Source organism: Pinus tabuliformis, chromosome 2_2 (assembly GCF_031772625.1).
Source record: "Pinus tabuliformis cultivar Carrire ecotype Pingquan chromosome 2_2, CPIR1, whole genome shotgun sequence".
NCBI classification, from domain to species: domain Eukaryota; kingdom Viridiplantae; phylum Streptophyta; class Pinopsida; order Pinales; family Pinaceae; genus Pinus; species Pinus tabuliformis.
Window position 1 is genome coordinate 167,302,944 of NC_142300.1, and position 15,761 is coordinate 167,318,704.

Genomic DNA, 15,761 nt, shown 5'->3' on the forward strand with positions numbered 1-15,761 from the left:
AGATAAAATTTTGGTTTAGTTGATATATCCTCCCTATTTTAGAGGGATAGATAGACACAACATTCATGTCTTCACTTGGGAAGAAAGAATGGATGATTGGGTAAGAATCTGGAATCTGATACTCTTTGAGGATAAGCTAGGGCATCCAAGATAAGAGTACTTGTAGAGGAACGATATTCTTTGAGGATTGGGAATCCAAGATACGAATAGTCTTAGAAAGTCATACCCTTTAAACACCCAAGTGGGGTATGTACCTTGAGAGACAATGATGAAGGTGTCTATAAATCATTGGTCTCGTTGGCATTGTGCTATGATCTTGTGGAGAGATAGTGATGTTAGTCAAGGCCTTCCTATGTGACAATGTTATTTTTTATGATGCTAAATATATGGGTTACCAATCTAAATCTTCTTATGAGATCTCTTCAGATTGAGAATGTCCATGTAACATTTATGAATACCTCCCTAGTTAAGAGGGAGCGTTGAAAACTGTGTAACTAGGTTTGGTCTTCATAAATATGAAATGTACTTTTTGATTTGTGTATATTGTAAAATGAAAGAAAAATTATTATTATTATTATTATTATTATTATTATTATTTCTGGAGCATGTGCTTCATGCTCAACGTCTTTTATTTTAGATTTCAAGCACTCATTGAGTGCTTCATATGTTGATGACCCCATTGGGCACATTGTAACTTCTAAAATGAATTATTTTTGTATTTAAAAGTGTCAAAATACCCTTCAATACCAAATCGGCCTGCCAGCTAAGAAGCTGACCTATTTTGAGGATCTTTGTCCACCTTGCAAGCCTATATATAGGAGGGAACTTGACCTGCTAGAGACACAATCCATTCTCTCATCAATCAAGCGAAGAAGAAGAAGAAAGAGGCTAGAAAAGAAGGAAAAGGACAAGGATCAAGTGTTTGGGCTATTTTCTCTCTCTCTCTCTCTTCACACATGTGAAGAAAGGAAGCTAGGGTTTCTATTGTTGGGTTAGGGTTTTGTTGTTGCAAAATCAAACTTGGAAAAGGAGTAGGAAGAATGTTGAATTAGATCATCCTTAAGCCCTAGAAGAAGGAGAAATTCAAGTGAAGGTATGAAGAAGTCTTGCAATCCATAAATAAGCTTGCACGTGTGGAATTTTTTGCTGCTGAGAGGGATGAAAATTTCAGACATGTAGAAGAGGCTAAAATTCTATTGTTGGGGTCAAGGTTGTGCTGCTGGAAGATATTTGACTGGGTTTGACTTGGACAAAAAGAAGAACATCATCGAGGAGGTTTTACTTGGTATTGAAGGGTACTTTTATTTTTATATAGGTCTTGGAATTCTTCAATTGAGAATCTATAAGAAGAGAATAGATTTACGGGTTTTCCTCTCAGACAAAGAGTTTTTGGCCCTAGCTTGTAACCTATATACTATGTTTTTGTGTACCATTGTTTTTCTTGTTTTGGTAGTTGTTTGATGATAAGAACAAACTTAATAATAATAAAAGAAGATAATAAGTAAGAAAAAGTAATAATCTATTACAAGTAGTTTTCAAGTAAAGAGAAATTATCCTAACTATTTCCCTATAGATTTCTCAACAAAATAGTCCACAGATGATGCTCAGAAAACGTGGCCAAAACAATTGCATCTATATTAAGCGAGAGCTTCAAATGTTGGACACAGCGAATCTCTGAGAGAAAAAACTCCTCCAATATTTCAAACGCAACTTCCGATCTAAAAGGAAAATCCTCTATGGATAGAGATGATCCCTCTAGCCCAATGAGTGGGACTAGAAACCTAAGTGACAATCTACAAGACACTTTCCTAAATTACAATCGAAATGAGAGAAGAGGAAGATGGCCTACCTCGTTCTAATGCTATAACGTCCTCCTTTGTTGAATACCTCAAATCACTTGCACTTCGGGCTTAGTCCTACTTCTCACATTGTTTGAATTCCTGCACAAGAGATCAAAGACACAAAAAAGAATACAAATACAAATAGAATAATCGAAAGTAATCCACTTAACAGATCAAGGAGCATTAAGATAAATGATGCATTAACACACACATTTATGGAAAGTGAACCAGTAGTTGTATATATTAAAGAATAAAGTAGGAAGCATACAACCAAGCCTTGGTGTCCATAAGCTCTCCTTGAGTGAATGTCCAGGTTCAAGCTCTCCAAGCACTCCTTCTCCAAGCCACATGAGTAGCATGTAGGCACTATCTCAGCATAAGGGTGCAAATAGCCAAAGACCAACCATTTGCGAATGGGAGAGAATGAATATATAGGCAGGGAAAGGGATCTAGGATCTCTTTAAAGATAAGAGAAGGCCCTCATCTCAAGGAGGTATCTCGTAGGGATAAGACCAAAGGGCCAAGTTGAGAGAAGTTGACCTCATCCACGCCAAACAACCTCCATCTTATCATTCTGGAAGCCTCTAGATCATGAAGCTTCTTGTCCTCTTAGGAAAATTTTCCTTTTAGGGATCATCGATGGTATCCAAGCCAAAAGCACACTGGAATCACGGGTCTAGTATAGTGAAACTAGTGACCATCATGGTTTTCAGTGTTAGGAGAGTGATGATAATCAAATTAGGGTTTTATATCCCTTTTCTTCGGGGAAGCTCAAGGAATTTTTCATCAGTGTTTTACGAAGGATCTGAGCTACATATATGGATGAGTACACTGCATGATGGTCATGTTTCAGGCACTTCGAGGTATGTCACAGGGAAGTGCAGGAGGTGTGACAAAATATTGTATAACAAATGCCCCCTAAAGCATGAAGGCAGAATAGGGGGTGATGGCTGAGATTCTTTATGATATTTTGCAAGGACGAGAACAGACATTGTCAAGAGACCTTCAAATCAAGGGTGCATATACATATACATATCTGATGTCAAAACATGAATCCACAATATGGACGCAACCACCAGATTGTAAGTACTATGAAAAAGATCCATGGCATGGGCAAAACCATTCGAATGAGAAGGATCATCTGTAAATCTAAGATCCAAGGTATGCACGCAGCCACCCGATATAGAATGATCATCATAAATTTAAAGTCCCATGATATGGTCACAGCGATCCATATAGAAGAAACATGTGTACAATCATGAATAATGCATAACTCCATGCAGCCTGAGCCATATCATACAAATCTTAGGGTCTTACAATCCATCCCAACCCGATTAAAGTACGAATGCTAACATGCCAATGAATGTGTCGAAGTCGAACATGCTAGAAAACCACCTGACTATCAACCAATGATGTGGACCATTAACAGGCATGAGAGAAACCACCAATAATGACAATGAATCTCAAGGTATGGCAGTACAATCCATGAATTTGAAAATGAAGATGATGTCGAACACTCGTGGAATCATCCAATCAAAGGCCAATGATGAAAACATGTCATTGAATGCGAAGAACTTGCCATTAAGGCATACAAGCTCTAAGGTATTGAAAGGGAGTCTCTAATTCATCTTCCTGGATAATGATCTAAAGTCGACAGGAAGTGACCCATCAAAGGAGGTCCATGATGAATCCTCCATCGTCGATACGAAACGAGGAATAAAGTGGAATGAAATTAATAGGATGCAAGACTGTAGCAAAGGGTCAGACAATGTATAGGTAATAGATTGCAGATAGGACATCTTTTGAACATCAGCGACACGATTCCGGAGTGTGGCAGCATTTTACTCGACATAAGACTAAGTGTCATGAGGAAGAAATGGAATAGTCAAATGAGAGGCAAAATGGATCACCCAAACCTGGGAGGACAAGTGATTGAGCAAGGATATCCCAAACCCGACACGAGAAACAGATAAGTGTCATGTTCAAGAGTGACATGTTTCCTATACAAAGGATGTTTCACTTTCATTTTCCCCACTATTTCTAGTGAGTACCCCAATTATTTGTTATCACAAGCTTGAAGGGGATAGCATATGCTTGTCATATAAGTTCATTCTTAAAATGAATCCATCATAGTAAGTTTTACGAGTCCTAGGAAGGAGAAACTCGGTCTCATCATGGTGACAAGTCTTTCGCCATTTAATTTTTACGAGTCCAACGGAAGAATAACTCGGTGCCTTTTTCATATTTAGAGAGTTTGAAAAAGAGAATAAAAATAAAACTCCATCATGTCCCTTTTCGTAATTTGTCTCTCTTACTTGAAAAGGTGGAAAACAATATTTGAGAGAACCTCTTGACCACGTCGACCAAGGTGTACCTTTTCCGTAAATAGTCAATCCCAGCCTGAAAAAGGGGTAAACATATACTAAGATGATGTCATATCATTTAATTTAACGAGTTTGAAAGGAAAAGTACTCGACAATCTTTTCATATTTAGAGAGTCAGAAAAGAGTTTAAAGATGACTCCATCTAGAAGAATGAGTGGTATAAAAAGGATAGAAACTAGTTCCAGTGATGATGGAACTGCTCAAAACATGTAAAGGTCAAGAGGCTAGCTAATAAGACCACTTTTCAGAGATGTTCCTCAGGCAAGGGTAGAACAACCAAGTGAAAGCTCATGATCGGCCAAAGAAATGGTGGTGATGGAATGGACAAACCAAGGCTCATATGGAAAAAATCGGCTGATAAAAATGGAAATCATGAGTTGTAAAGTAGGAATGGCTTCATTTTTACACAAGCTTGAATCATGAGAAACTATGCTTAAGTACACTTGAATATGATTTCATTTTTTCGCAAGCTTGAAACATGGGAAAAAATTATTCTTGGATTTGGTTTCATGTTTACACAAGCTTGAAATGGAAACAAACTATGTTTGGATTTGGTTTCATTTTTACACAAGCTTGAAACAAAGATAAACTATGCTTGAGATGAGTTTGCATGCCCCCAGCATAAAGACTAAATTCGAGGTAGGTTCCCCCCAAACTTCATTTCATTCACCTAAGTATACTATTGGTTACTAACAGGTGGATGGAATGAAGGTTCACTTACAATATCAAGTGAAATACTCAGCTCGGATTTTATGAGATCTAATTAAAGACTTGAATTGGAAGGGGATTTGTTTCATTCTTTAATGAGCTTGACACAAGTAAAAGGACCATCCTCATGGCCCTTGTTTCATTTTTTAACGAGTTTGACACAATACAAGGAACTCTCCTCCAAACCCTTGATCGCAGACCAAAAGAGGCCATGGCTTCTAGGAGGTTCTCATCAGATGGGAGACCAACACTCTGGAAGGTATACATGTCCAGGGATTGAATGGAAAAATACGGCTCCAATTCCCCTAGTATATTGCGTGCTAAATCACCTACTAGATCATCAGTAGATGGGGGCATGGAATAGTTGGCCACATAATTAACCTATGTCGGGGGTGATACCACTTGCACATAAGAACCTCTTATGAATGATGTTTGTTTGGGAGTTGATTCAACACCAATGAAATTTATATTATCAATGATCACAATTCTTCCTTCATGTGGGAAACACATTCCTCAAAAGAGAGAAGATACAAGAGCTCCCATGACATAAACATAGTCACGACCAAGGAGTAGATTAAAATCTAAAGGGCCTTGGACAACTATAACATCTATATAGACAGTCTTTCCTCCAAAGTAATAGGTAACTTAGGAGGGATCCCTAACTGTTGATAGGTTCCTCTGTTAAAATCTAAAAAATTATGGGTGACGGGGACAAGTTGAGGAGAACCTAAAGCTTTCCAAGAAGTTCAGGACAGAATACTAACAAACCCACCCTTGTCTATGACTATGCTAGGTACAGCCATATGGTAAGCTTGTACTATAATCTGGAAAGGCACATAAGACAAAAGATGATATCCTGCCAGTCGACTCCAATCAAAAGAAGTGACCAAACTACTTGGAGGGGGTATCATAGGAACAGGAGAGTTGCTCTCTTGCTCTATACGAATAGGAGAACTTCTCTCATGCACCTCATGAATGGGAGGATTTCCCTCTAGTTCATTCGAAATTGAAGAAACCAGAAGAACCTAAGCAGTACAAGGTTCACTCTCTACCGGAGAGGCGCGGTTAACAGAAGGTACAACGAAGGCTATTGTTTTCTCAACCAATGGATGGTCGAGAACAAACTCACGAGACTCACTTTCAGAGAGAGTGGGGTTGACCAAAGATGACTTTTTATCAATCACTGGATCAACTAGTGAAGGATCATGGGAAATATTTCGATAACCAGCCAGAAGATGAGGCTCGAAAGCAATATATTTTTCCAACTCTTTGGAAGTTTCATCCAAAAGAGGACAAAGGTGAATAGGATGATCACCTTCACACAACTTACATTGAAATTTGACTTTTCCCTTTTTCCCATGGACTTTATTATTACTAGTTGAGGGTTTCTCACCAACATGAACTCTAGAAGCTGATGATAAAGGTTGATGTGAACCTATGGACCACACATCTAAGACCTTGGGAATGCTAGGACAATTTTGAAGAAGGTGGTCACCCTTACATAACATGCAAGGTAATTTTACTTTCTGGGGCTGGTTGGAAGATTTTTCTACATCATTTGCATCAGTAACAATAATTGTTTGGGTGGCCCCTCACTTATTTTTCTTCTTCTTCTTCATCCTCTTCTTCTTCTTATTAGCTTCCTTGTTACTAGAATCTGGACTTTCACCAGACAAAGAGGAAGAGTGGGGTGAAGAAATAGGTGAAGAAGGCAAGGGGTAAACTTTAGGATCAACCTGATGTTAATGTTGTTGGAAGAGAACTTAGTTGAAAAGTCATTTGGACACTCGGAATCACCGAGGTCAAAAATAACAAAATTGGCAGATCAATGGTCAATCCAGGAAGGGACAACGTTGCCATATAGGGAGCACCAACATTTCCAAAAGAAGGAAAATGACTAGGATTCCCATAAATGGGGTTTCCTTGGTTGGTAGACTCAGGAAATTTTTCCATTGGTACTAACCTAAGATCTACTAAGGAGTATTTCCACAAGAAATATGTTTTTTCACGGTCAATTAATTGATTTTATAACTTTAACAAAAATAAATAAAAAAGGTTAATATAGGCAAAAGGGTTTACCAAGTATCTGTGAACCACTATATACACCTTAGCCGTAACCAAGGACTTAACATACGGCAGCCAATCTCCCCGAATACGAGGAGCACAAGACCGTGTTAGCATTTCCTAATGCATAACTATTCGGTGAGAGAGTTACCATATACTTTCCATACTAAAGTGTATCCTATATACCCGAAAGTATTAGAGAACCTTCGATATACTTCTGTACTGGAACGGGATTTCATCCCTGAGATACAATGCAGGCAGTTAATGATATTTTCTATGTTTAAAGACGTCGGAACACGTCTCTAGCCTAGACCTCTAAATGTTTGTGTTAAGTTCCAAGTGATCCTTATGTTAATTGAGGTAAATTTTAATGTTTATCTTCGATTATGTTCCAATTTTAAGGCTCAAAACGGTGTCACCTGAAAACCTAATATGTAGTTATATAAGAAAAATAAAACGTTTGGTTTCAATGAAAGCTAGACTAATCAAGGGAAGAAATTTCAATCAATAATGCATCATGCAAAATTCCTTGCACTAACTTTTACTTTTGTCTTCCAAATGCAATTCCAAAAGTAAAAAAGGTTTCCACTTTTCACTATCTTAAATGCAACCTTTTTGAAAGAAAAATTATTTTACTTTACAAAGATGCACTTATATGAATTATGATTTTCTTTTCGTTTTGAATGATTTGATGCACCTTATACAGTTTTTAGATTTCAATCACTGAAAAATGTGATCTATTTTCAATGATGAATCTCAAAAAATAATTTTTCAGTGCAACTAATCTAATGCATTTTCACAAAAAGTAAATTTTTAAAAACAAGCTAAAACAAATGCACAATGATTTCCATGGAAAACAACACTCAATCAATTAGCAAAATCAACATCTCAATGACGCCAACAAGCAGCAAGAAATGACCAATTGACCATAGACCCTATAACTCAGTCAAATTTCACTTCGAAGCCAATGAGACAAATTTTGCAAATTAATCAAGACAATCATTCAAATAACTGACGAATCCAAGCATACAGGATGGGAAAAGGCCTTAAGGGCCAAGACACACTGGATTCTAAGGCAGAAACCCTAAAACTTCACACATTCAAGGATCAGTGCTACTTTATATACCCAAAACTGTGATGATTGGGTTGATCAACGCTACTTTTTATAGCAAAACTCGAGTTGTTTGGGGTCATCAGCACTACTTTATATAGAAAAAGTAGTGATGATTTTCAGCATGATCAAACAGTGAAGAAAATTGTTTTCAGCGTGACTGTAAAGGTAAAAACAATCAATTTCAGCATGATTGTCACTTATAAAACTCACGTTGAGTGAGGAATATGGGAAAAAAACAAAAAAAATCAAGAATCACCCCAGACATAACACTCTAAGGCAGTAATCAGTGATTGTGCATACCTATACTGACTCAATCTAACTGAGAACTGGATGGTTGGTCAAACTAATCAAAGGATCAAATCAAAGGAATGGATGGAAACCGTTATTGCTTCCCTAGTGGAGTCACCATTTTGTTGTCTAGGAAAATCCTCTCTGCAGACAGAGAATCCCTCTATCCCAATGAGTGGGACTAGAAACCTACGTGACAATTTACAAGACACTTTCCTAAATTACAATCGAAATGTGAGAAGAAGAAGATGGCCTACGTTGTTCTGATGCTATAATGTCCTCCTTTGTTGAAGACCTCAAATCACTTGCACTTCGGGCTTAGTCCTATTGCTCACAGCGTTTGAATTCCTGCATAAGAGATCAAATACACAACAAAGCATACAAATACAAATAGAATAATTGAAAGTAATCCACTTAACAAATCAAGTAGCATTAAGATAAATGATGCATTAACACACACATTTATGGAAAGTGAACTAGTAGTTATATATATTAATAGAATAAATGAGGAAACATACAAGCAAGCCTTGATGTCAATAAGCTCTCCTTGAGTGAATGTCCAAGTCCAAGCTCAAGCTCTCCAAGCACTCCTTCTCCAAGCCAAATGAGTAGCATGTAGGTACAATCTCAGCATAAGGGTGCAATAGCCAAAGACCAACCATTTGGGAATGGGAGAGGATGAATATATAGGCTGGGAAAGGGAGCTAGGATCTCTCCAAATATATGAGAATTCCCTCATCTCAAGGAGGTAGCTAATAGGGAGAAGATCAAAGGGCCAAGTTGAGAGAAATCAACCTCATCCATGCCAAACAACATCGGAAGCCTCTAAATCATGAAGCTTCTTGTCCTCTTTGGGAAAATTCCCTTTTAGGGATCATCGCTGGTATCCAAGCCAAAAGCATGCTAGCATCGTGGGTCTACTATAGTGAAACTAGAAACCATCATGGTTTTCAGTGCCAAGGGAGCGATGATACTCAAATTATGGTTTTAGAGCCCTTTTCTTTAGGGGAATCTCAAGGCATTTTTCATTAGTGTTTTAGGGAGGATGTGAGCTGCATATCTAGATGAGTACATTGCATGATGGTCATGTTTCGGGCACTTCAAGGTATGTCACAGGGAGGTGTGGGAGGTGTGTCAAAATACTGTGTAACACTTCAACTATTGGACACAACAAATCTCTAAGAGACAAAACTCTTCCAATATTTCAAACGCAACTTCAGATCTAAACAAGAAGACTACTCCATGAATTGCTCGGAAAATGCTTCACGATTCATTCTACAAAACACATATGTCTTTAATCAATGAAGTAGACAATCAATAGAATCATTCTCATTCCTTAGATTGATAGAGGAGTATTAGTGGAATCAGGAAAACCTTATAAGATCATCATGTGGCCAACCAAGTTCATCCCACAAAGATTTTAACAAATGTACAATTAGAATCAATCTCCAGTTCTAACATATCCTAATAGCCCAAAACCTTGATACATCATAACTTCCTAAAAGGTATTCTTGTCAAACATTGCAATTTCCTCTAAGTCCATAGATCATAGCTTTAAGGAGGGCCACACAGATTAGACAACATATTAAATCCATCTGCGGTCAAAACAATATCCTTGGATGATATTATGAACTAGCCAAACATATCCCATAAGGTTATCACAAATTTCATCGCAGATGACAGTAAATCCATCGTCCATAATTGTAATGAAAACTTCTTGCAAAAATAATTCTACCTTAGGTGTGCTCAAAGGGAGCCCAAATAGATCTTACAAATCAGATTAAATTCAAGTTGAATACACAAATACTTTAGAGAATAGCAAGTGTTATAGACATATTTGGGCACTGCAACCCCAATCACATATGTCCATAAACCAAGGGCTTCTAAGTCCCTAAAAGTGTTGTTTCATACCCTAAAGGAACAAGGTCAGCTGATTACATCATCTCCCAGAAGTTCTCCATGAAAAACTACTCAGAAATGGTCAAAACTAGACCATATTGATTGCTCAGTGCTGAGGGTGAGATGCATCACACCTACTACACACGGGAGGTGTGATGCAAAATGAAAATTCCTTCTATAGGGTGCGATGGACAAGAATAGACAAGGGGGCAGAGACAGTTTGCGAGGTGGATGATCATGGAATCTTCCAGAAACTTCTCGTGTGACACTTGCCTCTCAGAATCGCCCAAGGATGAGTAAGAGATCAATGAGATCTCCAAGTGGAATCAAGAACTATCAGAGAGAAGACACTAATCAAAATCCCAGAAGCTGACTCACCTCCCTACAATCATCTATATATGGATCCCTCATTCCAAAGATCCAGAGGTTAGAGGCTGGAATTTTGTATCTTGTAAGGAAGTGTTGTTGGTTTCTTGGTGGAATAACATAGTGTTTGGTGATCTAAGCTTTTCATGAGGTGAAAGAAGGGCTTTCATGCTGGAGGATGACGCTGGGTCAGAACAATTGGTTGTAATCCTCTTTGCTATTCTTGATATTAATAAAGATATTCAAGTTTTCCTCCACATTCTTGTATGTTTGTTGATATATGCATTTGTGTGGTAAATATACATCTGGTCCTATATTCTTTATGATTGTAGATATTTGTTCTTCGATAGTATTATGCTACTTTGATTCCACGGGTGCTCTTTGAAGCTGGGTAGACAAAGGAGAAGCGGCAAGGATCTGTCAGAAGGGAGAGGAACCGAGCAAGGAACCAAGCGCAAGATTGAGGTTGGTGTCCTTCATTCCCCTCTTATCTACTTCTCATAAAGGAAAACGAAAGTAGTTTTAGTTTGTTTGTTTCTAAGATAGCTACTAGTCTTAGTGGGACTAGCAACTCCGAGTGGACACTAGATTTCCTGATAACAAAATGGCGACTCCACTAGGAGCGAATAGATTGTTTGCTTGTCTATATTTTTTTGTTTTATAAACTTACAGACGGACCTTGAAGTTAAGCCAGCTAGCCTTTGAACTGAATTTGCTATGCAAGTGCAAAGTAGATCAATGCTGCTTCAGTCTATCTCTAGGTTTTTTTATAAACTAAACAATCGATTTGCAAACTTTCTAATTGCCCTAGTGCTGGCTCTAGTAACCTCATTAGATCAACCCTTGTGATTTATATTTACTGAACATCACTTGCTAGGCCTAAATCCCTGAACTGAGCTGCAAACTGTGACCCGGAACCCAGTTGAAGTCTCGTCCCTAGACCATCGCACCTTCTCCTCTTGGGAATCTGGATGCATCGCACCTCCCGTGTGCAATAGGTGCTGCATCGCACCTTCCCTGTGTTGCAGGTGCGCTGATCAAACAAGACCTCTTCTGCTCTCAGATTTTGGTTCCTGTGTTCACTCTCTTCAGCTTTATTCAGGAATTTTGTTGTCTGTGATCAGTATACCACTGTGGAAACTCCGTTCCTTTCCATCATTCCGCCTCCATTGTGTAAAGAACTGTGAATGTTTTTATGTATTCTGTGCCATTTTAAGTTCTCTTTTACGAAGAAGTATCGTGATCAAACTATCGTCTTTTGATTTGAAAGTGTCGCAAGTGTCGTTTTCAGTCAAAGAAAAGAATTCTATTGTTCTTGATGGTCGATTATACAGTTACTCTTGTATTTGATTTGAATTAGTAGTTTTTCAAGTGTCGAAAGTAGTTTTCAAATCAAAATAGCAAAGTGTCGTCATTATCTTCCTTTCGTTTTTGAAGAGAAATTTGTTAGTACTGCCGCTTTGAAAAGATAATTCAGATTTGCACATGGCATTCTTCTTGTCATTCACACATTAAGAAAGCTGAAAAAAAATACATGCATGTGCATTTGCATTTAGACTGCTTGTTGGTTTGATTTAGGATAGTGCATATAGTGTGTGCTCTCTGCTCTATGTTTAAAGAATATCATCTCTCTTTCTTTAGTAGCTAGGATTTTCATTGCAAAAAGAAGATTAAATGATTGTTTATCATCTTAGACTGAATTTTATGAATTGTATATCTACATCACACGGTGAACCTTAAAGGAAAATTTCTTAAGAAAGATCAACCGTAAAATAAATTCAATGAAGATAAAAATTCTTTGGAACCTAACGCACAACATCTAGAATTCTAGGCTAGAGACGTATTTCGGCATCGTAAAGCCTCGTAACTGTCGCTTTCACTGTTGGTTGGGTGATTCCTCCTCTTTGAGATGACAAGTGCCAGTACGGACTTGTGCTCCCACGTACCGTCGAGTATATATTGGGATACCACAATAGGCTATATCCTTTATCCATAGGAAGCCGTGTCTACCACCCTATTGATCGCAATGCACTGAACACAGCATTCAGGAAGATTGACAACCGTACCGTAAAAATTATTCTACAGTTTTGCGATTGGTTTGGTAACCTCTGTCTAGATTTCCAAAGTAGTCTCTTTCGTTCCTTTTTAGACTCCTTAAATGAAAAGGTCCATCTGAGCACTTGTCACTTCAGGCTCATTAAAAATCGAAGGCGACTAGAGTCATCTTTTGTTTTTTCTCGACTCTTAAAAATTGAAAAAACAAGTTGTGTCAAAGTGTCTAAAATTCATTTAATTCAGAAACATTTTCCCCTTTATTTTTAGTTGATCGAGTAATCCACAGTTATGGAGGAAATTCAATTAAATCCCCATCATTCGCGGAGACTTACGAGTCAACTGTCTTTGTCTCCAGAATCAAAACTATTCCGAACAAAGCGAACTCGTTTAACCGGATCAAAGTCCCCTGGTCAGGTTGGAACAAGTGTTCTGACACCCTCGGAGACTCTGATTACTCCAAACATTTCTGGTACCCCTGCCTTTACAGAAGAAGTTTCGTAGCCACTAGAGGTCAGTAGAACTGATCCTAGTATACCCGAACTGGCTCAATCTATAGCTGATGCGGAAGGTGTTGTTCCCCAAACATCAGTCGTTGCAGAATCTATACCTTCTTCGGCACCGGAAATATTTTATGGACCTGACGGTCTACCTCTTCCACCTGGTTTGATTGTTGTAGAAGAGATTGTGGAGGATCCACCATCTAGTACTCCATCGCATTTTGGAGTTGGGATCACCCTATATCCTTCTTCATCAGAAATTAGTCTACTGTGATCGGAAGTTCCTGTAGAATCGCTAGGAAATCTTTTGGATAGACTAGATATGTCTGAACAACCGTCGACATCTAGGACTGTGCCATCTGACACAGCAGTGGCAAAACTTCCTGCTTCCACTCCAACAATGTTTGCCGGCATACCATCTGTCGCAACCAGCTCTCAATCACTGGATGGAATCCATCCAGGGGTTGTTTCGACGGTATGGTCTATTCCCGTTTGTTCATCCGGAATAATATCTAGAATCTCTTATGTTGAGTCTTAGCAAATTGATCCTTTGCAATGTCAATTTGGGTAGTCTGGTCCTCAAAGGCAAATAACTCCCTTAAGCACCGGATTACCGCCATATGGGGGGCAATATGCCCTTTCATTGTCTCCTCCGGGAGGTCAAACATGCGAGAGTTCGCAACAGAATTCAGGTTATGTTGGAATTACATCCAGTGGTTGGATGCCAATACTGCCTCAACAACCAAGATTTGTATACTCAATGCAACAAAGTTTTCCTACGTCAAATATCCCCACTACACCGGCTATTGTGACGGTGTCGCAAGTACAAGCGTTACCTGTTGTATGCCAACCTCAAGTCTCTCAGGTCGCAATCCAACAACCCCTTGTCCCTGCAATGCCACCACAATCATCGGTTAGTGGGTTCTTAACTGGAGTGACCCAGGCTCAAATGGGTACCATTACCCCTCATCTCAGTCAAACAGCCAATATTGGACAACAGCACACGGTCTCACAACCATGGCTGGTGCAATATCAACAACCATAATACCAACAAGTTTACCAAGGATCTGAGTACCAAGTCTTTGCAAGTAATTGGCAGCCGTATATCCAAAACGGACAACATCAACCACATCATAATGGTTATGCCCATCAACCTTATCAAAGTTATCAGCATCAAATGCACTATGCTGGTATCCAAAGACCCACTACTCAGGCAATCCAATCTTATCCTGGGTATGCTTCGCCGAACCTGAATCAACAGTTGCCCTTCATGGCAACTTTAAAGTTACCAGATCTATACTGGCTAATAAATGATCCAATCGCCTACGCCCCTTGGTGGCCAGCGATTCCTCATAAACTTCCGTTAGATATTCCTAAATTTAATGGAAATCCGGGTGAAGATCCGTCGAATCATGTGATGACCTTTCATCTATGGTGTTCATCTAACACTCTAAACGATGATTCAATCAGGCTTCACTTTTTCCAGTGAATGTTAACTGGTCCGGCAGAAAAATGGTATATCGAATTGCCTAGAGCTTCGTTTGATAACTTCAGTACCCTAGCCACAACCTTTTTAACCCATTTTCAGTTACCCATAATGTACGAAACGAGAACAGAGCTTCTTACCAATTTCAAGCAAACGACGGCCACTCACATATCCGATCATATTCATGAGTGGCGACGTCATTGTAGAATGGTAAAAACATATGTTCCTGATCATCTATTGGCTGAATGGTTTATTAAGTCGTTTCTACCTTCTATTACGGAAGATGTGGCAAAGGGAGGAGTTGTCACTGAAGAGCAAGTAATTGCTCGTCTGCAATATTTAGACTTGATCTATACTCAGTCTGGCATGCTCTATGATAAAATCCCTGATGCTTCTAGACCGGAATTTTCCATTCCTCCCTCTCCTAAATCAAACAAAGACTCTCATGCCAAGGATGGCGTGATAGGAACGACCAGCACAAAAACCGCAAAGGCTAAGTCGAAGAAGGCTCGTACGGTTTCAAGTCAAAGTGTAAATGAAGAACTTCTTGCCTCGAAAGTAAATGCCGTATCAACTGACAAAGGCAAAGAAAACAAGCAATCAGGAGGTAAGAAGAAAAAGAAAGGAAAGAAGAAGAAACAGGAGGAGTCGTCCCTTGAAAAATCTTCTACAAACCCTTCTGGAGATAGGAAACCAAATCGTCCATGCTTTATATGTGATGAGGATCATTGGACAAGAGAGTTTCCATATAAATCTGAGCTTAGGAAATTCTTCAAGAATTCAAAAACCTCGGTGGTATTGACTGATCTGTTTCCAAATCCAGGAACAAATCTGGTTGCTAGTGACAATGCTTCCCCGTCCCAAGTGTTAATGTTGTCGGTTTTGAAGCAGCAAAATGATGCTTTGATATCGACAAGGAATAAAGATTACAGTAATCCACAGCTGTCGGACAACAAGGCCAATGATCAAACCAGTAGTTCGACAACGACTTCGACCGAAGTTGTGCCACCCATCATTCCTGAACTAACGCTAAAGCTGCCAAATGGAGTAGTACACAAA